The 26,690-nt window shown below is 43.1% G+C and overlaps 5 non-coding genes across 5 annotated transcripts; 3 read left to right on the top strand and 2 right to left on the bottom strand.

The window, feature by feature from the left end:
• Positions 1-4,692: 4,692 nt before the first annotated feature.
• trnai-aau (transfer RNA isoleucine (anticodon AAU)) lies at positions 4,693-4,766 on the top strand. The gene has a single exon. It is a non-coding gene; the product is annotated as a tRNA-Ile (tRNA).
• Positions 4,767-17,188: 12,422 nt separating this feature from the next.
• On the bottom strand, positions 17,189-17,262 carry trnat-agu (transfer RNA threonine (anticodon AGU)). The gene has a single exon. It is a non-coding gene; the product is annotated as a tRNA-Thr (tRNA).
• A 1,172-nt stretch (positions 17,263-18,434) lies between these two features.
• Positions 18,435-18,506, bottom strand: trnag-ucc (transfer RNA glycine (anticodon UCC)). Its single transcript has one exon. It is a non-coding gene; the product is annotated as a tRNA-Gly (tRNA).
• Positions 18,507-20,751: 2,245 nt separating this feature from the next.
• Positions 20,752-20,893, top strand: LOC138231432 (U4 spliceosomal RNA). The gene has a single exon (XR_011186684.1). It is a non-coding gene; the product is annotated as a U4 spliceosomal RNA (small nuclear RNA).
• A 3,922-nt stretch (positions 20,894-24,815) lies between these two features.
• trnag-gcc (transfer RNA glycine (anticodon GCC)) lies at positions 24,816-24,886 on the top strand. Its single transcript has one exon. It is a non-coding gene; the product is annotated as a tRNA-Gly (tRNA).
• The last annotated feature ends 1,804 nt before the right edge of the window (positions 24,887-26,690 follow it).

The following is a 26,690-nucleotide window of genomic DNA, read 5'->3' as shown; positions in this document are numbered from 1 at the left end:
GCCACCTTTACATACAATAGCAACATCGACACCAAGAGAAAGGATGACAAATGGCTTTTATCTGGAACTTTTCATGTCCAAGGAGCTCAATGTGCTTTCTGTGTACAACAGGGCCACTGAACTCCACGCTGGCCACTGAACCACAGCAGTGGGTTGCTGGCTTCACATCTCCCAAGGAAAATGTTGAAATCGCATGTGGAACAGGAAAATGACCCTCGAGTACGAGGGAAAAAAAAGAAAAAGATCATCTGGAGCGCGCCAACCCAGTTGGGACAGCCCAGTTTTGTCGACGAGGTGGCCGAGTGGTTAAGGCGATGGATTGCTAGTCCATTGTGCTTTGCACGCATGGGTTCAAATCCCATCCTCGTTGGTTTCCATGTCTGTTTCCATTCTGTTTTTGATCCCTATTGCTCAATGCACAGTGAAAGCATTGCATACATGTGTCTGACAATGAGAAATGGGCCCCTGAGACAGTCATTTGCCTGTTTCACAAATGATCGTATTTTACTAGAGATTCTGTTTGGGATTCAGATGTGCATTCGGACAGCAATCCCTTTCAAGAAATGATACGTTCTGGATGAGGTCAAAGGTGCATCATTTGGACACTTTGTGGGCTTGAAATACAAAGAAAATCATGTTCTATGGTACAAGATAAATACAAAACTTAAGCTTTTATTATAATTAGATTTGTTTATAAAGCATAAGCAATCATTTATTACATTAATATATGTAAAAATAACATTTTAGCATCATACATTTAGTATATTTAGTCCCTAATGCTGAAAGAAATGATCATAGAACATGACTTCTAACTCTACCTGCGGTGTTTTTGATCCCTATTGCTCAATGCACAGTGAAAGCATTGCATACATGTGTCTGACAATGAGAAATGGGCCCCTGAGACAGTCATTTGCCTGTTTCACAAATGATCGTATTTTACTAGAGATTCTGTTTGGGATTCAGATGTGCATTCGGACAGCAATCCCTTTCAAGAAATGATACGTTCTGGATGAGGTCAAAGGTGCTGGAACACTGTATTTAGGATGTGTTTGCAGTTATTCTGTGTTTCTAGCTTCAACCCAGTGATATATATATATATGCTCACTGATTTTTTGGTACATGCCCAGGGCAATAATCATTATGAGGATTTATTTCCATATGTGCTAGAGGTAGTGTTGTGAAATTCTTCAACACACTGGATCGCAGGTTTAAACCTGCACTCTTACTCCTTAAATACCAACAAATGCAGATATGTAGCAATCATATTAATAATAATAATAATAATTGCTTACACTTATATAGCGCTTTTCTGGACACTCCACTCAAAGCGCTTTATATTGTAGCGGACACTCATTTGCCTGTTTCACAAATGATCGTATTTTACTAGAGATTCTGTTTGGGATACGGATGTGCATTCTGACAACAATCTCTTTCAAAAAATGATTTTACCTTATCGCAGCTTTGCCCCTCTTGCCTCTTTGGAAAATATCTCCATCTTGTGGTCGTTGCTGGTAATGTCTAGACAATATCTCCATCTTGTGGTCGTTGTTGGTAATGTCTAGACAATATCTCCATCATGTGGTCGTTGTTGGTAATGTCTTCTTATGCCCTTTTTTTATTTCAATTCTTTATTAGTTGATTCTAGAATCTCTACAATAGAGCTGAAAATATCAGTTTTGTAGCAGACAATATGACATTAGTTATAGTCCAATTAAGACTTTATTACCCTGTTCGTAACATAACAAATTAAAATTGATTAAAACTAAGTTTGGAACACCAGAGAACATAAAAAATGATTTTTAGGAAAACCATGAGGTTCTCTGTGTCCGATGCCTGCAAGGGGAGAAAGCTAGAATCCTTTGCTTTTTCAAAATTTGAAAATAAACATCATATAACAACAGCTTTCATTCCTAGGAGTGAAAAATAACCATTTTTGAAGACATATTAGTTTCTAAAACACTACAATAAAGTTAAAAACATCCGTTTTATATTACTTTTAGCATTTTTAGTGAAATTAGTCATTTATTGCACTATTTTTAATATAATCTCTAATTAAAAGTGAATAGAATTAAGTTTGGAGCAACAAGGAACACAAAAAAAAAAGATTTTAAGGAAAAAAATGATGTCTTCTGTGCCAGGTGCCTGCAAGGGGAGAAAGCTACAATCCTACCCAGGCTCCTGGAGCTCTGTCCTGGCTAAAGGAGGGTGAATCCATCCCCTTCAAAGCTGCATGAAAAAATGATCATTTAAATTTTGAAAAAAAAAACATCATATAACAACAGTTTTCATTCATAGGAGTGAAAAACAACCATTTTTGAAGACATATTAGTTTCTAAAACACTACAATAAAGTTGAAAACATCCGTTTTATATTACATTAATTTTTGTGAAATAAGTCATTTATTGCACTATTTTTAATAAAATCTCTAATTAAATGTGATTAAAATTAAGTTTGGAACAACAAGGAACACAAAAAAAAAGATTTTAAGGAAAAAAATATTGTCTTCTGTGCCAGGTGCCTGCAAGGGGAGAAAGCTAGAATCCTACCCAGGCTCCTGGAGCTCTGTCCTGGCTAAAGGAGGGTGAATCCATTCCATTCAAAGCTCCATGAAAAAATGATATTTTTAAATTTGAAAAAAAAAACATTGTAGAACAACATCTCTTGGTCCACAGAGTGCAAAAATCCAACTTTGAAGAAAATCCATTGACTGATCCACGAATCCTGAAGTTTCTTCGCATGATATCGGGCTTGAAACCACTTTCTGGAAAATGATGAAAAATGCCAAAAATGAAAAAAAAGTTATCAATTCTAGAGCCTAAGGGGAAAATAAGACAAATGTATATCTCCAAATAATTTTATGTGCTTCAGAAGAGCCCAGGAAAGTTTTTTGCATACATGAAACCACGCCCGTTTGCACGTAAGCAGACATGGTTGCACACACGACTGCATGAAAGCACGCGTGCATGCAAAATCATCCTGTTAAGCATTTGAAAAGCCGCACCACGGCGCACTTGAAATAGCTCTTACATTAGAGGTCGACGCAGGAATCGCCTTTTTATTTACGCTCTTACCAACGCGATGGAAAGCAAAACAAAGCAAAGCAGAGCAAAACAAAATGAACAAACGCAAAACCCTCACGTCCCGCACTTGCATATAACGCCGTTACGTGCCCAAGCGGTATTGTACGTCATCCTAGCACTGCACCCCGGGGCGTACGGTATATGGGAATGAGCACACGCCACGAATCGTCTCAAATCACTCCCTACAACTGTAAGGTGCCTTGAAGCGTGCACCCCCAACATTCTTCTTTGCGCATCTGTGAAAGGTAAACTCTTGAGCAAACTCTGAACCAGCTCTAAGGAAACTAATCCGATTAGACGTTACTTTGACTCATCCTTTAACAGTTTTCAGTCTCTGTCTTTAAACACCTTGCTCAGTCACATTCAAGCCACAAGTACTCTTCTCGGATGTTGCACAAACAAATCCTAATGTCTTGAAAGCATTGCAGCATGTTTGTGTCCCACTTCCCGTGGCTGCAGGACGACTGACACGAACGGACAAACACAATCTGTGGCGTTTAGCGTGACATAGTCTTGCAGGCATCGTGCTGTCTTACTGCAATACTATACCACTTGAGGAAACAGTCCATCTGGCCATGAAACTCATTTGAACGTCTAGCTACAGCAACTAACAATAACATGATTTATTCAGGATGTGTGGAATCAGCACGTCCCGGAGACAGCTTCTGAAATCGTGAGCATTCTCTGGTGGTGTCCTGGAGGGCTCCCCCGGGCATGTGTTGGTGGTATAGTGGTGAGCATAGCTACCTTCCAAGCAGGTGACCCGGGTTCGATTCCCGGCCAACGCAGTGGCAAGTGTTTTCAAATGCTGTCACAAGCCTTTGGTAAGCAAAGCGAAGCCTTTTGAAAGAGCTAAAGCACTGCAAAATGGAATTGAAGGAGAATCTTACAGGGGATTCTGAGCAGTGTCTAAATAAATAAATTCACAGCGTCCGCGGATGGCATTTTGCAGCTGGAAGTAGATGTCGACGCTTTTTTCACACAGCACCAAAAAAGCGTCTTTTTTGAAGGTACAGGCATTGAGCATTGGTGGTTCATTGTTAGAACTCTCGCCTGCCACGCAGGAGGCTTGGTTTCGATTCCTGGCCAATGCAGTGGCTTTTGCAGCGAAGAGCTCCATCACTTGCATCCCAACTTTTGCAACTCGCAACTGAAAACCCACTGAAGCTAAGCAGGTGTGAGCCAGGTCAGTACCTGGATGAGGGTGAGCTACAGGGAAAAACAAAGCTTCCAGCTGGAAGCGGTGTTAATGGGGCCAGCGGGGAGGCGCTCACCCTGAGGTCTGTGCGGGTCCCAATCTCCCAATATAGTGACGGAGAAGCTGTGTTGTAAAGGGGCGCTGTCTTTTGGATGAGATGTAAAACCGAGGTCATAGTGCTCTGTGGTCATTAGAAATGACCACCAAAACCTTTGACAAAAGCTCTTGGTAATTGATGGTCTTCAATAATGTTTCTCCTTTAGGTACATTTAAAATCAGCTGAATAATGCTGTGAAATCATGAAACTGCATGAGAAAGCCCGTACACTGAATTACACGGCTTTCTATTCAAAGGAGGACAAAAGAAATTCCCTGAGTTCGATTTTTTGCAGCACAGAGAGGGGCACTCTCATGAGGCCGGTTAGCTCAGTTGGTTAGAGCGTGGTGCTAATAACGCCAAGGTCGAGGGTTCGAGCCCCGTATGGGCCATGTCCTTTTCTCCTCTCTTACCAAAGCTGTTAGGTTCCTTTCCGTGGTGAGAGGGGTTGTCATGCAACACTGCCACATAGTGCCGACAGACAAGAGTGTTGCGGGAGAAGAGAAAAGTGTTTGAAGATTTAAGAGTGTCTTAGGTGGAGCCAAAATCAAGTGTCACAAATGCAAGTGGGAAGATTTCCAATGTTTAATATGGTCAAAATAAGCGGAAGTTACCAGCTGGTCCGGCACAGTCTGCCATGCTTTTGTCATATACTGTAAAGTGGTGTCGAACTGGAGCCTCACCATTTGCATATGTGAGGCTCCAGTTATACATCGATTGTCACATTAAATGACAAAAATGAAGAGAGGTAAAGCAGCTGGAGAGGTTTTCTTACAACTTCTGAGCTGACACAGTTTTGGAAAATGTTTCCTTCACGCTGCACTGTACAATATAGGCAGCCAAGAGTCTCCAAAACAAAACAGAATTGACAGATAGGAGAAAATTCCCACTCCTCCTGAAGTTCCCAAAATCCAGCACTGAGCGTAAACAAAGTGTCTAAGTAGTGTGGGAATGTTAAACCTAACCCTAGCTGGAGTTTGAGCAATCCAGCACTGAGAGTAAAAAGATGAGTCAAAGTAACGTCTAATCAGATTAGTTTCCTTAGAGCTGGTTCAGAGTTTGCTCAAGAGTTTACCTTTCACAGATGCGCAAAGAAGAATGTTGGGGGTGCAGGCTTCAAGGCGCCTTACAGCTGTAGGGAGTGATTCGAGACGATTCGTGGCGTGTGCTCGTTCTCATATACCTTACGCCCCGGGGTGCAGTGCTAGGATGACGTACAATACCTCTTGGGCACGTAACGGCGTTATATGCAAGTGCGGGACGTGAGGGTTTTCGTTTGTTCGTTTTGTTTTGCTCTGCTTTGCTTTGTTTTGCTTTCCATCGCGTTGGTAAGAGCGTAAATAAAAAGGCGATTCCTGCATCTATCACTAATGTAAGAGCTATTTCAAGTGCGGCGTGGTGCGGCTTTTCAAATGCTCAACAGGATGACTTCGCTTGCACGTGTGCTTTCATGCAGTCGTGTGTGCAACCATGTCTGCTTATGTGCAAACGGGCGTGGTTTCATGTATGCAAAAAACTTTCCTGGGCTCTTCTGAAGCACATAAAATTATTTGGAGATATACATTTGTCTTGTTTTCCTCTTAGGCTCTAGAATTGATAACTTTTTTTTAGGATTCTAGCTTTCTCCCCTTGCAGGCATCGGGCACAGAGGACCTCATGGTTTTCCTGAAAATCTTTTTTTTTTTGTGTTCCTTGTTGTTCCAAACTTAATTTTAATCACTTTTAATTAGATATTTTATTAAAAATAGTGCAAAAAATGACTAATTTCACTAAAAATAATGTAATATAAAACTGATGTTTTTAACTTTATTGTAGTGTTTTAGAAACTACTATGTCTTCAAAAATGGTTATTTTTCACTCCTAGGAATGAAAGCTGTTGTTATATGATGTTTATTTTCAAATTTTGAAAAAATCAAAGGATTCTAGCTTTCTCCCCTTGCAGGCATCGGACACAGAGAACCTCATGGTTTTCCTAAAAATCATTTGTTATGTTCCCTGGTGTTCCAAACTTAGTTTTAATCAATTTTAATTTGTTATTATGTTAAAAACAGGGTAATAAGTTTCTAATTGGACTATAAATAATGTCATATTGTCTGCTATAAAACTGATGTTTTCATCTCCATTGTAGAGATTCTAGAATCAACTAATAGAGAATTAAAATAAAAAAGGGCATAAGAAGACATTACCAACAACGACCACAAGATGGAGATGTTGTCTAGACATTACCAACAACGACCACAAGATGGAGATATTGTCCAAAGAGGCAAGAAGGGCAAAGCCGCGATAAGGAGATTGCTGTCAGAATGCACATCCGGATCCCAAACAGAATCTCTAGTAAATTATGATCATTTGTGAAACAGGCAAATGAGTGTCTGCTACAATATGATTGCTACATATCTGCATTTGTTGGTTTTTAAGGAGTAAGAGTGCAGGCGGTTTAAACCTGCGATCCAGTGTGTTGAAGTATTTCACAACACTACCCCTAGCACATCTGGAAATAAATCCTCATAATGATTATTGCCCTGGGCATGTACCAAAAAATCACTGAGCATATACATATATCGCTGTGTTGAAGCTAGAGACACAGAATAAGTGCAAACACATCCTAAATACAGTGTTCCTGCACCTTGACCTCATCCAGAATGTATTGTTTTTTGAAAGCGATTGCTGTCAGAATGCACAACTGAATCCCAAACAGAATCTCTAGTCAAATATGATCATTTGTGAAACAGGCAAATGAGTCTCTCAGGTGCCCATTGCTCATTTTCAGACACATTTATGCAATACTTTCACCATGCGTTGAGCAATAGGGATTAAAGATACCAGAGGTAAGGTTTAAAAGTGATTCTGAGGTGCAACACATCAGCGATACAGCTAGGCATCTGAAATGCGGGGTTTGAGAGCCCTTCAGGGAACACCGTACCCTAAAGGTACCAGAAGTCCACTAGTATAAGCATTAAGTCACTGTCAGCCCTGTTGCAATGTGATTGCTACATATCTTCATTTCTTTGGTTTTTAAGGAGTAAGAGTGCAGGGGGTCTAAATCTGCGATCCAGTGTGTTGAAGTATTTCACAACACTACCTGTAGCCCGTCTGGAAATAAATCCTCATTCTGATTATTGACCTGGGCATGTACCAATAAATCACTGAGTATATATATATATCACTGTGTTGAAGCTAGAGACCTGTATGTAATAATATGATGCTAAAATGTTATTTTCACATGTAAGAAAACCGGCTCAGGGACGCCAAATATGTAATGTTGCCATAGCAAAATTAAATGTAGTGGCTCTCTGAAGGCACCAGTTCTGTAGGGTTTGGGCATTTACTGAGACAATTATTAATTGTAGCAGTAAATCACAAAGTTGATTCTTTTGATGGCTTTAGAATCCAACCATGTGACATAACTCAAACAACGCGCACACACAGGTACTAATACACGAGGATACATTTATTAATACATAAAATATGCATGTAAACCTAACAGATCTTATCGAGAGGGTTATCAGAATACAAAAGATATATATTCAGTCAGTTACGAAGTGTTACACATATCAAGAGGACATACGTTCAGTATATCATTCATTAAGACCGTTTCGTTAATGAACTTGGTTATAACTTCTACATTAGATACTCAAACAAGTACATAACTCTTAGGAATTAAATTGATATCAACTGGTTGGGATAACAATTGAATTCTCGAGCTGTAATGCAGTGAAGTTGAATACTCATCCAATCTTTGGGGATTCAGATCTTCCTGCGGGCACAAAGAAACAGTTGCAGGCTGTTGCTGTCCAATCCGCGCTCTCTGGCTCCGTGCCAGGCTGTGCTGTGCGGCTTGCGACGGTGCGCTGCTGATGCTCACTGTGGGCTTTAACTAGCAAAGTTTGTGCACAGGAGAAAAGATGACTGTGGGTCCCAGCAAGTCAGGAAGAGGACCGGTTCGTTTCTGATGAAGAGCTAGTTCTGAATAGTGATTCAGCTGTCCACAGTTCCGACCTGTTCACAAGGCAGGCCTGCTGCTGGTGCTAACCTCGGGTGGATCCTCTGGTTATTCTCTGGCAACCTCCGCTCTAGACTCTTAGAACAAAGGAAAGTTCTGGCACTCGGACACACTGGCCGTTCCGTGGTTGTCCGGGCTGAGTCTCAGGATGGTCAGGAGGCGTGCTGCGAGAATGTCCTGCCCTTGGGAGCCTTCTGCTCCTGGGCCGTCCTGCTCTGGAATTCTCCTTTGAATTCCCTTTAGAATTGTCCACAGAATCCTCTGAATCCTCCCTTCTGAATCTTACTGAATCTCACAGGCTCTCTGTGTTGCCTGTTTTTACCTGGAGGAACTTCAGCTCATTGATTGGCTGAAAGTTCCATAGGCATCAGAGTCCCACGTGGGTTACTCGGCCCTACCAGTCCCTGATTGATTGATCAAGGTGAGATATGAGTCACTTAGTCCTGACACTTAGTAATGCAGTCCAGATGTCCAACTGGCACTCCCTAGACAGATAGGCGCCAATGGATGACCATTGATCATGATAGCCAGGCTTAGCTAAGTGCATCCCCCTTTGGGAGCTGTCCTAGGACCTTAAATCACCCTGCAGAACAGTTTCTCTGTGGCTGCACCACAGAGATGAACAGAGAAATGGGGCCTCATTTGGGAAGGCTCAGAACACTTAATTCTGCCTTATTAATAAGCCTCGCCGCTACATATCCCCCCTTTTTGAAGGTCACGAGGTCCTGAGGCGTTGTTGCCTTCAAAACAAAACAGAGTTAAGTGATGTCCCTTGCCATTAGAACATTAATCTTAAATGTCCACATTACTCCTCGAGAATTCATACCGGAACCAGTGTTGGATACAAACAGGATGAATAACATCTGGAGTATGTATAAACACGGTAGGAGACATTATCTAGGTCTAGGAATTACACATCAGGAAGTTCACTGTCAATATCTGATACCTCTGTAGTAGATATTTGGGGAGAAATCACTTCCTTTCTTTTGACATGCTACCTTTGACTCATTCATGCTACCCAGATTACATTTTGATGCAAGAGTACAGCATTCAGAGTACACTGTCAGTCATGATCCAGCTTCCCAGCAGCAGTGTTAAAATATAACCAGTTCCTGTTCCCAGCCCCGCGATAAACCACAACACCTGTGTTGGGTATCTGCTAGGGTGGTTTGGAGGTTTGTTCCATTAAAGCAAACTAACTACCTGTACCTCTTCAGGGCTTACTGTTTCTTGGATTTCTATCCAATTCAATAGTGTGGCACCTGAAGGCATCCATGACCTCAAGTTTGGTCTTATGTTGTCTGGTTCCAGACCGTACAGTGTTAAGTTACCATGCTGTACTATGGCCTCCTCGGGAACTTGCAGGAAAACTGTTTGATTAGGTAGCTGCATTGTGGTAGCTGTATCATGCCTGTCACAAGTCATAGTGTCAGTTAAATGTGGTGTGCTGACCAGCCATTTACTTCCTACCTGCTCTTCATGGGGTTCATTAACCTCCCTCTGCTCGATAGTAGCTTTACACCCTTCATTGGTGAATCGTTTAGACACAGCCAATGGATAGCTTTGGTAGCCATACCCATCTCAAGATTTGGAACCAAATTCAATCTTGGATTGCCTTCTGGGTGAGCTATGAGCGATGGGGTTAATGTCACATACTCCTCTACTGAGAAGAGTGGAATCAAGTGGGTTGGGAATCGTGCCGTGGTTAGACTGGCTACAGTGGCACTAAGCTCCCTTAATAGGTCTTGTGTCAACATTCTGGCCTGTTGCACACAAGCATAAACCCACTGTATAACACCAACAATCATGTCCACTGGTTGGGGAATAAGGTTTAACCCTGTTGCATAGGAAATTGCCTGTAGGGTTTTCCCTAAGCTTTCCAACTTTTGCTGCTGTCGATACAGTCTGTCACTACCCTCCGGCATCTCTGACCCCTGCCTTCTTGGGGCAGTCAGGGTGAGAGTGCCAGTAGCACACAAACCTACCAGAAAAAAGCAAACGTGCAACAGTGGCGGCAGCAATCAGTCCTCCCAAAAGTCTTTTCGGGTGGCTGATCCCAGTCATCTCCTTCTGAATGACTGTCGCCTTTCTAAGCTGGCGCAGCGTGTACATGGTGTCTTTCTCAGTATGCCCTGTGGCATCTTGGGCACCAACATCCTGGAAATATGGGGAGATCTGACGCAGCTGCTGATGCTGCTCCTCCTTTTCCAGGGCATCTGCTTTTTCGATTTGTTCATGCCTGTGCTCTAGGAACCCTGCAGGGGGCGGTGCAGCGGTGGAGCATGCCTGACCCTCGGCTGAGTGGTCATCTGGAGCACCTGAGTGATCTGGGATTGTTACCCCATTCTCACTGTTCAGGTCCACCCTGCACACTTCCTGATTGAGGAATCCCTCTATCGGCATGTTTACAATCGTTCGCTGGGCTTGGGTGTAGGACACCTGCTCACTCCCCCCTTCCCTTGCTAGGGGTTCGGGGAGCTGCCCCAGTACTGGGATAGCTAGTTCACTGTCTTTGAACTTACTATCACTCACCAGGCCCATGTCAGTGCAGGCGGGGATTCTGACACCCCTCTTTGCGATGTCCTGCACTGGCAGGCGGGTGACTTGACCATCCAGCTCCAGTCTGGCTGAACCACTGTTGGTCAGACTCAGACTGACAGACTGAGCTGGTGGCTGTAAGAAACCCGGCTCGGCTTTCATTCCCTGTCCCTTCTGGGGGACTGGGTGTGTTGGCAACCCTGCCGTTGAGGCAGGAACAATCAGGTCAGTCTCACTCACTACCTGGTAGTTGTGAGAAATAATGTTACCTGACTGCAGGTTCCCTGGGTCACAGCAGAGGGAATCGGCATCTGGGATCAGGTGTGTCCACAGTGCAGTAGTCTCAGCGTCCAGCTGGGCCTCCTGTCTAACCTGTGAATGTTGCACCAGGGGCACCTGGCGGTGGCCCTGTGACAGCTGCTCAAGCAGATCCTCACTAATAGAGGACCTCTCAGGGCTAAGGGTGAGGGCTACATCACCAACCTGCTCTCCTGCCATCTGGATCCCTTCCACCACTGCAGGGTGGTGTTCCTGACCCCTCTTGGGTGCCAGGGTGCACAGGGAAAGCTCCTTTTCATCGCCAGGTGGGGAGATCTGCTCCTCTTTAGGGATGTAAAAGGTGTGTGCTTTACCTGGTGGATCAGGCGGCTGCTTGGAGCACCGCTCCTGTGGCATGGAGGCTGTTGGGACCTTGGCCGGGACACGACTTCCCTGTATATCCGGGGAACAAGGAAATATTTTTATTTCTTGTCCAGAGGGAACAGAAGGAATCTCCACATAGGCTTATGTGTTCGGTGGGCACTGTGTGAGCACAGTCTGCCTCTTGGCCCCCCTTTCCTTCTGTACAGAAGGCTTAGGAGCCTTGACCTGTTTCCACACTTTGCCTTTCTGGTGATCCACCAAAGGTTCCTCTCTGAGTCGCATGCCCTTTTCTTTTTCAACCCGTTTGAGCTTGCCGTGTGACATCAAACACCTTTCAACCTCAGTGTCAATCAGTGTCTCACTGTGTAAGACATCTCCCATGGCAGCTTTGAGGTAAAAGCTACTTGCTTTTCCTCTGTGTTTTACTGCCTGCTCTGTGACTTCAGGGGTGGAGTCAGCACTGACTTGGGAGTGGCTGAATTCATCCAGGCAGGAACCCTTCCGCTCAATCAGATAGACTGAGGGAGGGAGAGGGGGCGGGTCTCCGCCTCCTCCAGTGGAGAGTATCAGCTCATTCACGCTTCCGGCAGCCTTGGGGAGCGGTTGTCCCTGTCCTAATAAAGCTTGTTCAAGCCTGGCCAGGTGGGCGGCTACTGAATCCTTTTGTTCAGCTTTATCTAGCCCTTTCCCTCCCCCGGTGTTCTCATGGCACTTAGGACGCTGGGTGCAGTCCTGTGTGCATGCTTTGGAACGGGGCTTAGCCAGCTCAGGAGCCTGTGCTCCTTCGAGCAGGGGGGAATTAACCCTGCTGGCTCAGACGGCAAACACAGTCACTTTAACAGCTTTTTGCTCAGAGCGACTTTGGACATCATACTCCCAGGCTTTCTGCACGAATCTCTTAATATCAGTCATTTTCATGGTCTGTGCATCTGTATGCATTAAGATCATCTTTCTGACTGACGGGTGGAGATTCGCAATGAATAAACCCTTGAAATGTGTGTTCTCTTCGCAACCCTCATCATTTCGCCCTGCAAAATAAGTTCGTCTAAGTCTCTCGTAATATTCGCGAGGGGACTCTGCTCTCTCGTGCTTAATGTTAAGAGCGGCGGCTATCGCAGCAGTCGGGTCAATAAACGCACTTTATTCTTCAATAAGTGCTTGACAAAGCTTCTCAAAATCATAACAGACTTCTTTCTTCTGCCTAGCCATCCACTCATGTACAGCTCTGCTGGTAGTTTTCCTGACCAGAAACACTTTCTCCTGTTCTGTGGCGTTTGGCAGATACTGCAGGGTATACCTGAGGTCCTGAATATAACTCTCGATATTATTCTCTGACACTGCGGGGTCAAATCTCTCTATGTCCTTCGCTAGCTCTCTCAGAGAATGGAGATTTATCCTTCTAGCTTCTCCGCTGACGGAGATATGGAAGAGATCGTGGTCAGACCTGTCGCTGCTAGAGAGAGTGCTAAATAGCGACTCGAATTCAGACCTTTTAGCAACCATCGTTAAACTTAAAGAGTATTACTTTTAAGTACGAAATCATAGTTTTACCACAGAAAACCACAAGATCAAGTATGCAATCAACCCGGTAGATCGCAAAAGATCACAAAACAATCAAGCACTGCTTAAAGAGCAAGGGGAACTTTTTTTTCTTTCGGCTTTCAGCACACCGTATTGTTGTGTATGAAACCAGCGGCGTTTTATATTGAATTATTCCGCTTGGTTGACTCATTTCAGTCTTGCCACGCCCACCCAGGGACGCCAAATAATGTAAGAAAACCGGCTCAGGGACGCCAAATATGTAATGTTGCCATAGCAAAATTAAATGTAGTGGCTCTCTGAAGGCACCAGTTCTGTAGGGTTTGGGCATTTACTGAGACAATTATTAATTGTAGCAGTAAATCACAAAGTTGATTCTTTTGATGGCTTTAGAATCCAACCATGCGACATAACTCAAACAACGCGCACACACAGGTACTAATACACGAGGATACATTTATTAATACATAAAATATGCATGTAAACCTAACAGATCTTATCGAGAGCGTTATCAGAATACAAAAGATATATATTCAGTCAGTTACGAAGTGTTACACATATCAAGAGGACATACGTTCAGTATATATTTCATTAAGACCGTTTCGTTAATGAACTTGGTTATAACTTCTACATTAGATACTCAAACAAGTACATAACTCTTAGGAATTAAATTGATATCAACTGGTTGGGATAACAATTGAATTCTCGAGCTGTAATGCATTGAAGTTGAATACTCATCCAATCTTTGGGGATTCAGATCTTCCTGCGGGCACAAAGAAACAGTTGCAGGCTGTTGCTGTCCAATCCGCGCTCTCTGGCTCCGTGCCAGGCTGTGCTGTGCGGCTTGCGACGGTGCGCTGCTGATGCTCACTGACCGGCTAGTTAGTGTTGGCTTTAACTAGCAAAGTTTGTGCACAGGAGAAAAGATGACTGTGGGTCCGAGCAAGTCAGGAAGAGGACCGGTTCGTTTCTGATGAAGAGCTAGTTCTGAATAGTGATTCAGCTGTCCACAGTTCCGACCTGTTCACGAGGCCTGCTGCTGGTGCTAACCTCGGGTGGATCCTCTGGTTATTCTCTGGCAACCTCCGCTCTAGACTCTTAGAACAAAGGAAAGTTCTGGCACTCGGACACACTGGCCGTTCCGTGGTTGTCCGGGCTGAGTCTCAGGATGGTCAGGAGGCGCGCTGCGAGAATGTCCTGCCCTTGGGAGCCTTCTGCTCCTGGGCCGTCCTGCCCTGGAATTCTCCTTTGAATTCCCTTTAGAATTGTCCACAGAATCCTCTGAATCCTCCCTTCTGAATCTTACTGAATCTCACAGGCTCTCTGTGTTGCCTGTTTTTACCTGGAGGAACTTCAGCTCATTGATTGGCTGAAAGTTCCATGGGCATCAGAGTCCCACGTGGGTTACTCGGCCCTACCAGTCCCTGATTGATTGATCAAGGTGAGATATGAGTCACTTAGTCCTGACACTTAGTAATGCAGTCCAGATGTCCAACTGGCACTCCCTAGACAGATAGGCGCCAATGGATGACCATTGATCATGATAGCCAGGCTAAGCTAAGTGCATCCCCCTTTGGGAGCTGTCCTAGGACCTTAAATCACCCTGCATGAATAGTCTCTCTGTGGCTGCACCAGAGAGATGAACAGAGAAATGGGGCCTCATTTGGGAAGGCTCAGAACACTTAATTCTGCCTTATTAATAAGCCTCGCCGCTACACACATATATTAATATAATAAATGATTGCTTATGCTTTATAAACAAATCTAATTAAAATAAAAGCTTAAGTTTTGTATTTATCTTGTACCATAGAACATGATTTTCTTTGTATTTCAATCCCACAAAGTGTCCAAATGACGCACTACATGATATAAGGAAGATTATCACATGCATATCGGTATTATCTTTCTTTTAAAAATGCATTCCTTTCATTACCTTTTACTTTTTAAAATGAACTCAAATTGTGTATAATGTAATAATTTAAGTAGAATAGATTCTAATAATATAATGATCCAGTGTGTGGCACTACTTCACTGCTTCACTGCTCTATGCCGTCTGGAAATAAATTCTCAGACTGCTTACTGCCCTGGGCATGTACCAATGAATTACAGGAGCACATCTATTTCTCACTGCGTTGAAGCAGGAGACACACAGTCTCTGCAAACACATCCTAAATACAGTGTTCCAGCACCTTTGACCTCATCCAGAACGTATCATTTCTTGAAAGGGATTGCTGTCCGAATGCACATCTGAATCCCAAACAGAATCTCTAGTAAAATACGATCATTTGTGAAACAGGCAAATGACTGTCTCAGGGGCCCATTCCTCATTGTCAGACATATGTATGCAATGCTTTCACCGTGCATTGAGCAATAGGGATTAAAAACACAGCAGGTAAGGTTAGATGTCATGTTCTATGATCATTTCTTTCAGCATTAGGGACTAAATATACTAAACGTATGATACTAAAATGTTATTTTCACATATATTAATGTAATAAATGATTGCTTATGCTTTATAAATAAATCTAATTAAAATAAAAGCTTAAGTTTTGTATTTATCTTGTCCCATAGAACATGATTTTCTTTGTATTTCAAGCCCACAAAGTGTCCTTTGATCTCTATTCTGTGGTAATCCACGATGATCCCGTTCTTCAGGTGATTCATCATGTCCTCCCTCGCCTGTTGAGAGGCCACCTGATCTCTTCTGCCGTGGCGTGCTTCATACACGCCCTCTTGAAGTGAGCAGGAAGCTGATCAAAAGTATTCAGGCACATCTTGCACACCAGGGGAATCCTCGCGGGTTTCCTTTGAAAATAAATAATACCATCTGTGTATAGAAACAAGCTAAGACTGATTTCTTAAATTATCCTTAAAATTCTCTCTCATAGTTTGAGCATAATGATTTTATTGCATTTATATAAGAATTGCTCATTGCTCCAAAATAAATAATGGTCTCAGTCACAGACTTTCCAATAGAAGCCATTGTGGAGTTCAGCAACTGCAGGTCCTAGAAGTGGGGAAGGAATTTTAAAAGAGAAATTGAATTACAATACAGAAGGAATGGCTGAGGGTTCACTGAAATGTATAAATATACAAATTCCAAAGACTGAGTCCATATAGAAACAACTACTTTTCATTTTCAGTATAAGAAAAAAAAAACATTATCTTCCAAAGCATCATAAAATTGTCCCTTCTTCCAGACCCTACTTCTCTCTTGTAGTAGTACAGCAGACCTTTCCAGGTGAGCAGATCACAGAGTCCGAAATGAGCTTCCTCCATCAAGCAAAGTACCTGAACATGACTCTGTCTTCATAAAAGCGCCCCTGTAATAAAGAAATTAAATCCAAAATCAAGAGGGCAGTTGCCTACTGAAATACAAGAAGTCATCAATTTTAACCTAGCAACAAATTAAAGGCTGCATCTATACAAGTGCGATTCTAGAAATGCTCACCAGATTACGTTTTAAGAAGGAACTGCGCCTCAGGTTCCGCCGAGATCTTAACTCGGATGGCAGGATTCAGAGTCCGGAGTGTGGACTGATGGCGAACGGAGGGTCCACATACTGTGGATCCCTCAGTGATCTTCCGCGTATTCAAACCGCCAGCGTGTGACTCCCCTGTCCCTATGATCTCATTGCTCTGCTCTCTCCTCTGTGCAGATGCCCTCAACGTGAGATTTACTCTGGAGCGAGGATAGATGTTACCTTTTTATCACTGAACAGGATGTGTGATGTGGCGACTAGGTTCAATTTTGTATCCTCTTTAAAAGATTAAGGACTGGGGTGAGCGTGATTTACCACCCTTTCAGCTAAGAACCCGACTTGCGCACCGTTTAAGCTGCATAGACTCGGTCGTTTAACTCTTCTCCGTTAGCAGGGTTAAGGTTAAAGAAAAAAAAATAGCTGACTTCTTTTTTTTTTGCCAGCCGCTAGCGCTGATTAGCAAGGTTTGTATTTCATGTTTTGCAAGTTGCATCCATTTTAAGAAAAACAAGTCGCGTTAAAGACAGGAAATGAATACTTGCATTTAATTAAGTCTAGCCGTAGGCGGTTGTCTGTAAGGACCAGTTCTGTTTGAGAAGACACAACAAAGAAGGCACCACTGGGATTTGGACCCAGGATCTCCTGTTTACTAGACAGGCGCTTTAACCAACTAAGCCACGGTGCCCCAGGAGTGCTGTCCTTTTGCAGCCACTTGGACACACCACTCAGACACATCTGCATTCGGTGTGTGCTCCGCCTGCTTGCTGAGCAAGTTGCCACCTTTACATACAATAGCAACATCGACACCAAGAGAAAGGATGACAAATGGCTTTTATCTGGAACTTTTCATGTCCAAGGAGCTCAATGTGCTTTCTGTGTACAACAGGGCCACTGAACTCCACACTGGCCACTGAACCACAGCAGTGGCTTGCTGGCTTGACATCTCCCAAGGAAAATGTTGAAATCACATGTGGAACAGGAAAATGACCCTCGAGTACGTGGGGAAAAAAAGAAAAAGATCATCTGGAGCGCGCCAACCCATGTCCGGACAGCCCAGTTTCGTCGACAAGGTGGCTGAGTGGTTAAGGTGATGGACTGCTAATCCATTGTGCTCTGCAGGCATGGGTTCGAATCCCATTCTCATCGCTCTCCATGTCTGACATGTGTGCCTGTTTGACGTCGGCCCTCCTGTTGTTTGCTCCGGTGCTAGAGCCGTACATTTTCTAGCAGTGGCTGAACATGGTATAGTAGGCCAACGTCGGTATCGAGCAGTGACAGTAACAGTACTTACTGCACCCTATAAGAAATCGTTTGTCCCTGTTCAAAAGAGATTGTGCGATGTCCTGCGGCGTTCGTAAAGCAAACCTTTGACAGTTTGAAAAGAGGAATTTATTCTGCTTCCTGTGCGTGCAGTAGTTACAAAGTTGAACGTCTTTACACGATCTGCTGCAGTTTTCAGTGGGCGGGCTTTGTCAGATGGCTTGAAAAAACGCACTGTGTTTCGGCTCGGGAAACATCATGAGCAGTGTCCTGCATGTTTTCTGTGTATTGCTGTCTTTTAACGCATACAGAATTCATTCGAAATCATTGATTTCTCCAATTAACAAGGGTCCCTTTTTGAACCTGCGAGAAGCATTCTGTCAATGTAACAGATTTACTCCGGGGAAAGCCAGCATGACATTGAGAGTAGCTCAAGCTTTCAGCACCCGTATCGGACTGCGTGTATGCAGACACCGCTCAGAATCCCCTGTAAGATTCTCCCTCAATTCCGTTTTTCAGTGCTTTAGCTCTTTCAAAAGGCTTCGCTTTGCTAGTCACAATCCAAGGCTCATGACAGCATTTGAAAACACTCGACACTGCGTTGGCCGGGAATCGAATCCGGGTCAACTGCTTGGAAGGCAGCTATGCTCACCACTATACCACCAACGCACACCCACAGGAAGCCTACAGGACACCACCAGAGAATGCTTTTTTTAATTTTTTTTTTATTAAACATAGAATTTACAAATACAAATACAACAAGAGGATCAGAGTCATGTACAAGAGAAAAAAAACGCAGCAGAAAAAAGCATTTAACTACCAGAGGTAATTAAGTAATTATGTGATCAAATTGTATATTTTACACGTATCATATTTTCCTTGCTTTAATATTTCTCAATTATTTATAAACTTTAGTTTCAACATGCATGCGTTTCCTGTAAAAAATAAAACTCAGCACACAGTTTTTCTTTTAACAACATTTCGAGTACCTCTGGCATTCATGAAAAAGACATACACAAAAGCAAATAACTAACTCTAAGACTGTCTAAACTATTGAGTTTTTCAAAGAACCAGAACTATAACAGTCCTTAACACTTAACTACACCATTCCAAACTAACACTAAAGAAACACTAGTATATACTGGTATAACAAATATAACCAAACATAATCATTAACTGAGCAGTCACTGGGAGCAAATCTCCTTCCCGTCCACAAAGGCCCTCACTCCCACAAAGTAGGCTCTCCTCCCCTCTCTTCTGGCAGCTTCAACCTGGGGCCACAGCTGGTTCCTGGTACTCCTGTCCGCGGCAGACAGGTCCTCTGCAAACCTCAGTTTGTTCCCATTCAAATACTCATTCCCCCTCGCCGCTCGCCACAGCATGTCCCTCGCCGTCCTCTTGGTGAACTGTATTATAATCGATCTGGGGCGCACTTGCCCAGACATGTTCGCTCTCCCGAGCCTGTGAACAAAGTCAATGGCCGATATTACGTCCTCCTGGTCCGGCAGGGTCCTTTTACAGATACCCTTCACTGTTGCAACAAGGTCCTTATCACGTTCCTCTTTAACTCCAAATAATTTTAAATTCCATCATCGATGGTATCTATCTACATCGTTCACTTTCAATTCAAGTTCTTTAATATGCTTTTCTTGTTTGGTATTTACTTGTTTAAGAACTTTTACTTCACTCTTTAAGTCTTCAACCTCTTTAAACACACAGTCCGTGGACTTTTTAAGACTTTCGATTGCGACTGTATTAGATCAAATCATTTCCTTCAGCTCACCCATGCTCTGTGCCATCATGTTGAAGATGTTGGTCTGGAGCTCCTCCAGCGTCAGGTCGCCCCTTCCTCTCTTGGCTGCCGGGGTTTTGACAGGTGTGCTGGGCAGGGACTCCGGCTCTTCCTCTGGCAGCTGAGTCTCACTTGGGCTGCGAGCGCTCGCGTACGAGCGCATCTCCAGCACTCTTTCCACGTCCCCTCCAGCTGCTTCACTTTTCCCTTTAGTTGCCATCAATTTTCTTGTAGTGCTATACATATACGATTGAGGTTTCTTAGACTTCTCCTTCGAAGAACCAGCACTCTCTTTTCTTTTCCCAGTGTTACTCATATCGAAATTCTTAAACCTAAAAAAAATCGTTTTTTTTCTTTCAATTATAACTGAAGTTTAAACAAGTAGTGTTAAGTCCTTATTTTTCTGTAGTCGAAAAAAGCAAAAATTAACATTCAGGTCATGAAAAACTCAAAAAAAATCCTCAACCACTTAACTTTACCTCCCACCTGAGCGCCATCTTGAACGCCCCTACCACCAGAGAATGCTCACGATTTCGGAAGCTGTCTCCGGGACGTGCTGATTCCACACATCCTGAATAAATCATGATATTGTTAGTTGCTGTAGCTAGACGTTCAAATGAGTTTCATGGCCAGATGGACTGTTTCCTCCAGCGGTATAGTATTGCAGTGAGACAGCACGATGCCTGCAAGACTATGTCACGCTAAACGCCACAGATTGTGTTTGTCCGTTCGTGTCAGTCATCCTGCAGCCACGGGAAGTGGGACACAAACATGCTGCAATGCTTTCAAGACGTTAGGATTTGTTTGTGCAACATCCGAGAAGAGTACTTGTGGCTTGAATGTGAACTGTACGTGCCCGCCCCCTTTCCTCTGTAGTGCATGAGTTCCTCCCGGCATGCCCTTCGTCATTGTTCTGTCATCTTGTATTTAAAGGGTTGTATTTCTGCTGCTGAAAAGAATCAACGGGTTTCTTTGTTCCCAACGGAGCCCTTGTCTGTCATGAAATTCTTCAAAACCTCAAGCTAGAAGAAGACGACAAATATGAAGCGTTACAGCAACGACATGCCATGAGACGATTGATAACGATTTCCATAGGATCCCCGCGGTTGCCTGGCAACCGTCAGCTTTGCGCAGTGGCAGTATCGTAGCCTGTGAGGTTTAGCCGAGGCGGGATTATTGCTAGTTGAAAACTTTTCCCAATACCCCGCTTCCGCCGGTTTGCAATACAATCGGCGAAAGCAATTTTTGACAGTCTCGTTAGAGACTGAGCAAGGTGTTTAAAGACAGATTTGGTCATGGTGACATCATGGTAGAAAGAAGCGAGCTTGTTCCCAGTGGGCATTGATTCGTCGAATATACGTATATTTACGGCGAAATTACGGCTATACGTATATATACGTCGCCTCGAAGTATAATCAACGTCGAATTGCAACCGTAAAATTGACGACATTAACAAACGCATATATAACGTCGAAAACACATCTAACACAGTGCCTGAGGCTTTTTACTGTATGTATCGTGTGTGCCGCAACTAGGAGTATACGGCACTCTGCACAGTGTTCGAAGTAAATTATTTTCGCAGCAATTAATTTACACGTGTATAATATAGTAAATATAATAAATTAATTACTGCGAAAATAATTTACTTCGTACACTGTGCAGAGTGCCGTATACTCCTAGTTGCGGCACACATGATACATACAGTAAAAAGCCTCAGGCACTGTATTAGATGTGTTTTCGACGTTATATATGCGTTTATTCATGTCGTCGATTTTACGGTTGCAATTCGACGTTGATTATACGTCGAGGCGACGTATATATACGTATAGCCGTAATTTCGCCGTAAATATACGTATATTCGACGAATCAATGCCCACAGCTTGGCATACAAGGGTTTTGCTGAGGGGGTCTTGCCACCTGCCTGAAAAAAAACCGTAAAATGTTTGAGTGCCTATAGAGTTTCTATTTTTATTTTCTTGACAAAAGTCCCCCATCAGTGCGCGGTGCCCGAGGAAAAATCTGTCGGGGGGCGTCTGAAATTCTGAGGGGGGAGTGATATTTCGGTTGAAACGGAGCTGTACGGTGCAGCTACCCAAATGAAATCTCGCAGCTATGCCATTGATTAGTGCTTCATGATAGAAGATAACGACTAGCAATCTGGTATTTGCGATGAAGTTCAGTTTCACATTTTTCGTCACTCTCAAGGTTTGTATTGCCTGGAGCGAAAAGTACCATAAGCGTTCATTTTTGCAGCTACATGGACGTTCTGAATCGTTAAGAAAAAAATGTTGTAAAACCAAGAGAAAGCACAGACTGCTATAACTAGTCCTAGTTATATAACGATTTTAAGTATAATGATAAACTACTGCAAGGAATCGGTCCACCTGAGCAAACAGGATCGTAATGTTAAAACTCAATAATATGTGCAGTTCCTGGACGGATAGCCCTCCTGCCCATCAAACAGACTGAGTGACTGTTCGTGTCATTTAGTGTTGTCTGACCATTGACAAAGTACAACTATTTTTTTAGGGTGCAAATTAAGTTAGGTAAAACTTTTTGCCCAAAACTGAAGCGGCGACATTCCCCCCTCCCCCCGTGATGCCAGGCCTGTCCCCATCCTATTCCATAATGTCATTATATATAATACCATACAACAGTGACCGATCCTTACTTATTGCATGCGTTAAAATTGCACATCAGCTCATAGCAGGGGGCACATAGCAGCGATGTATTATCAATGTTAAATTTCAACCATAATATCGACAACATTAATAAACGCATACGTTGAGAAAATATCGAACCCAGCATATTTTCCGGTTATATACCACAATGCATTGCTAGTATTCGTTGGTCACCATTTTGGACACGTTTTTCAAACGTAGAAGTATATCCGCAAATATCTCAGCAATCCTCTTTTGACGAGTAAGTATGAACAATAATAATACTATCTGAATACATACAGATCTTTCTTAATATTATTTTGATTAAAATAGTATGTGAAAAAGCAAAAAAACGGCACATAAAATAGTGTGAATGGGGAAGATGACACAAAATCGTTTTGCCGTTTCTCTTATTCTTATTCTATGTTGTACTTTCAAACTTTGGGTACTCTTTAATTAGGACAGACTTTATTGCTCAACTGCTATGATGCAAGCCAAATTTTATACATTTATTTCAGCTTTGAGCTTAGTAAACCGTTCATTTTTTAGATTATACTAAAGAAGATATTAATCATCATTTATTTGGGAAGTAATATTATATAATTTTCTCCTAGCTGCGGTGCTGAAGTCCCACCCTACATCAACAGAAAAAGAAATAAAGGAGCACGCAATGTGTTACTTGAAGAATGCATATGCAAGGCAGGGGGCCAGGAGATCTGGACTCTGAAAATAATAGGTTTTTGGTTCTGTTAGGACAATTAGACAGGGTTTGCAAATAGTGGACAAAAATCGTCTTAACTTCCATTGTAATATTTTTTTTTCTTGGAAATATAGAAGTTGTACATTTTAAAATGTATATTTGAATCAAAATGTGGTTTTGAGTTAGTGTGTTAATGTAATTAGTTTTGTGTTTGTCATTACTATACTGTATATTGCCATGTTACCAGAATTTGTAGCTGAAGTTTAAGACTAGTTGTGTTTTTATGATTATTGCCCATATGTTGATTGTTGATTGATTGTATACAATGTATAATTTGAAATACATATGTTTCAGGTGTGAATGTGTATTTTCAGAATACATTTCTAAACCTAATCATTGGCTTGTTTTACTTGTTTCTACACCTATAAAATCTATCTTTGATGTATAATAGACCTCTACCCATATACGTATAATAGACCTCTAATGTTATCCGTATAATAGACCTCTAACCATATACGTATAATAGACCTCTAAAGTTATACGTATAATAGACCTCTAAAGTTATCCGGAACTCCAACCATATATGTATAATAGTCCTCTAAATTTATCCGTATAATAGAACTCCAACCATTTATGTATAATGAACGTCTAAATATAGACGTATAATTGACGTTTAACTTTAGACGTATATTAGAATTTCATTCTAGACGAATTGTAGACCACATTTAGACGTCTAAGATATGCGTTTAATAGACGTATATTATACGTCTTTTGCCCAATGGGTTACGTCTCAACAGAAACGCTCTTTAGCTCTTTCAGCGTTATGCAGAGAACATCGTCTGTCGAGATCACTTTTGAGTCAGCGCGAAACGCCGTGTGCTGTCAGTTTGATTTCATATTGCTCGTAGCGGCGCCCGGCTTTTGTCTGTCAAACGTTAGGTTGCGCTTCTTCATGCTGCATCGTCGGCATGAGTGGAGCTTTATAAACGTCTGTACTTACTGCGCCCCATAAGAAATCGTTTGTCCCCGTTCAAAAGAGATTGTGCGATGTCCTGCAGCAAACCTTTGACAGTTTGAAAAGAGGAATTTATTCTGCTTCCTGTGCGTGCAGTAGTTACAAAGTTGAACGCCTTTACACGATCTGCTGCAGTTTTCAGTGGGCGGGCTTTGTCAAATGGCTTGGAAAAACGCACTGTGTTTCGGCTCGGGAAACATCATGAGCAGTGTCCTGCATGTTTTCTGTGTATAGCTGTCTTTTAACGCATACAGAATTCATTCGAAATCATTGATTTCTCCAATTAACAAGGGTCCCTTAAAGGATGAGTCAAAGTAACGTCTAATCGGATTAGTTTCCTTAGAGCTGGTTCAGAGTTTGCTCAAGAGTTTACCTTTCACAGATGCGCAAAGAAGAATGTTGGGGGTGCACGCTTCAAGGCGCCTTACAGCTGTAGGGAGTGATTCGAGGCGATTCATGGCGTGTGCTCGTTCCCTTATACCGTACGCCCCGGGGTGCAGTGCTATGACGATTGCTGTAGTCGTGGCCGAGTGGTTAAGGTGATGAACTAGAAATCCATTGGGGTCTCTCCGCGCCTGTTCGAATCCTGCCGACTACATTGTCCGCCTCCAGTTGGTGTGTTCCGGCGCAAGCAAAGAAGCGCGCCTCTTTGCTGTTTCTGGTGGTTTTAAAACACCCAATCGCTTGTACCCGCTGCCTTAGAAATAAATTCTTCAGTGTCCGTGAATGGCATTTTGCAGCTGGAAGCAGATGTCGACGCGTTTTGCACAGAGCACCAAAAAAGCGTCTTTTTTGAAGGCCCAGGCACTAAGCATTGGTGGTTCAGTGGTAGAATTTTCGCCTGCCATGCGGGAGGCTCGGGTTCGATTCCCGGCCAATGCAGTGGCTTTTGAAGCGACCGGCTCCATCACTTGCATCCCCTTGCAACTTGCAACTGAAAACCCACTGAAGCTAAGCAGGTGTGAGCCAGGTCAGTACCCGGATGAGGATGAGCTACAGGGAAAAACAACGCTTTCAGCTGGAAGCGGTGTTAATGGTGCCGGCGGGGGGGGCGCTCACCCTGAGGTCTGTGCGGTTCCCAATTCCCCAGTATAGTGACGGAGATGCTGTGTTGTAAGAGGGCGCTGTCTTTTGGATGAGATGTAAAACCGAGATCACAGCGCTCTGTGGTCATTAAAAATGACCACCAAAACCTTTGACAAAAGCTCTTGGTAATTGATGGTCTTCAAAAATGCTTCTCCTTTAGGTACATTTTAAATCAGCTGAAAAATGCCGTGAAATGGGGGGGCACTTCACGCCAGTGTAGGATTTGGATTACAAGAACCATGAAACTGCACGAGAAAGGCCGTACACTGAATTACACGGCTTTCTATTCAAAGGAGGACAAAAGAAATTCCCTGAGTTTGATTTTTTGCAGCACAGAGAGAAGCATTGTTGTGAGGCCGGTTAGCTCAGTTGGTTAGAGCGTGGTGCTAATAACGCCAAGGTCACAGGTTCGAGTCCCATACGGGCCAGGTCCTTTTCTCCTCTCTTACCAAAGCTGTTAGGTTCCTTTCCGTGGTGAGAGGGGTTGTCATGCAACGCTGCCACATAGTGCCGACAGACAAGAGTGTTGCGGGAGAAGAGAAAAGTGTTTGAAGATTTAAGAGTGTCTTAGGTGGAGCCAAAATCAAGTGTCACAAATGCAAGTGGTTGGATTTCCAATGTTTAATATGGTAAAAATAAGCGGAAGTTATTTGCCGGTCCGGCACAGTCTGCCATGCTTTTGTCAGATACTGTAAAGTGGTGTCGAACTGGGTGTCGAACTGGAGCCTCACCATTTGCATATGTGAGGCTCCAGTTATACATCGAGTGTCACATTAAATGACAAAAATGAAGAGAGTTAAAGCAGCTGGAGAGGTTTTCTTATAACTTTTGAGCTGACACAGTTTTGGAAAATGTTTCCTTCACGCTGCACTGTACAACATAGGCAGCCAAGAGTCTCCAAAACAAAACAGAATTGACAGATAGGAGAAAATTCCCACCCGTCCTGAAGTTCCCAAAATCCAGCACTGAGCGTAAACAAAGTGTCTAACTAGTGTGGGAATGCTAACCCTAACCCTAGCTGGAGTTTGAGCAATCCAGCACTGAGCGTAAAAAGATGAGTCAAAGTAACGTCTAATCGGATTAGTTTCCTTAGAGCTGGTTCAGAGTTTGCTCAAGAGTTTACCTTTCACAGATGCGCAAAGAAGAATGTTGGGGGTGCACGCTTCAAGGCGCCTTACAGCTGTAGGGAGTGATTCGAGACGATTCGTGGCGTGTGCTCGTTCCCATATACCTTACGCCCCGGGGTGCAGTGCTAGGATGACGTACAATAACGCTTGGGCACATAACGGCGTTATATGCGAGTGCGGGACGTGAGGGTTTTCGTTTGTTCGTTTTGTTTTGCTCTGCTCTGCTTTGCTTTGTTTTGCTTTCCATCACGTTGGTAAGAGCGTAAATAAAAAGGCGATTCCTGCGTCTACCACTAATGTAAGAGCTATTTCAAGTGCGACGTGGTGCGGCTTTTCAAATGCTTGTGGGCATTTCTCTGTTGTTGATTCTTTTTTTGTGTGTAACAAAGTGGCATTTTCATGTCCGGACGGGGAGACTTTATCATTCTGACATGAAGCCACCCTTAAGTCCTCTGAGGCGTGTCTGTCTGCAA

This window comes from Lepisosteus oculatus, unplaced genomic scaffold (assembly GCF_040954835.1).
Source record: "Lepisosteus oculatus isolate fLepOcu1 unplaced genomic scaffold, fLepOcu1.hap2 HAP2_SCAFFOLD_60, whole genome shotgun sequence".
Lineage (NCBI taxonomy): Eukaryota > Metazoa > Chordata > Actinopteri > Semionotiformes > Lepisosteidae > Lepisosteus > Lepisosteus oculatus.
This window is presented reverse-complemented; position numbering and strand designations above follow the sequence as displayed.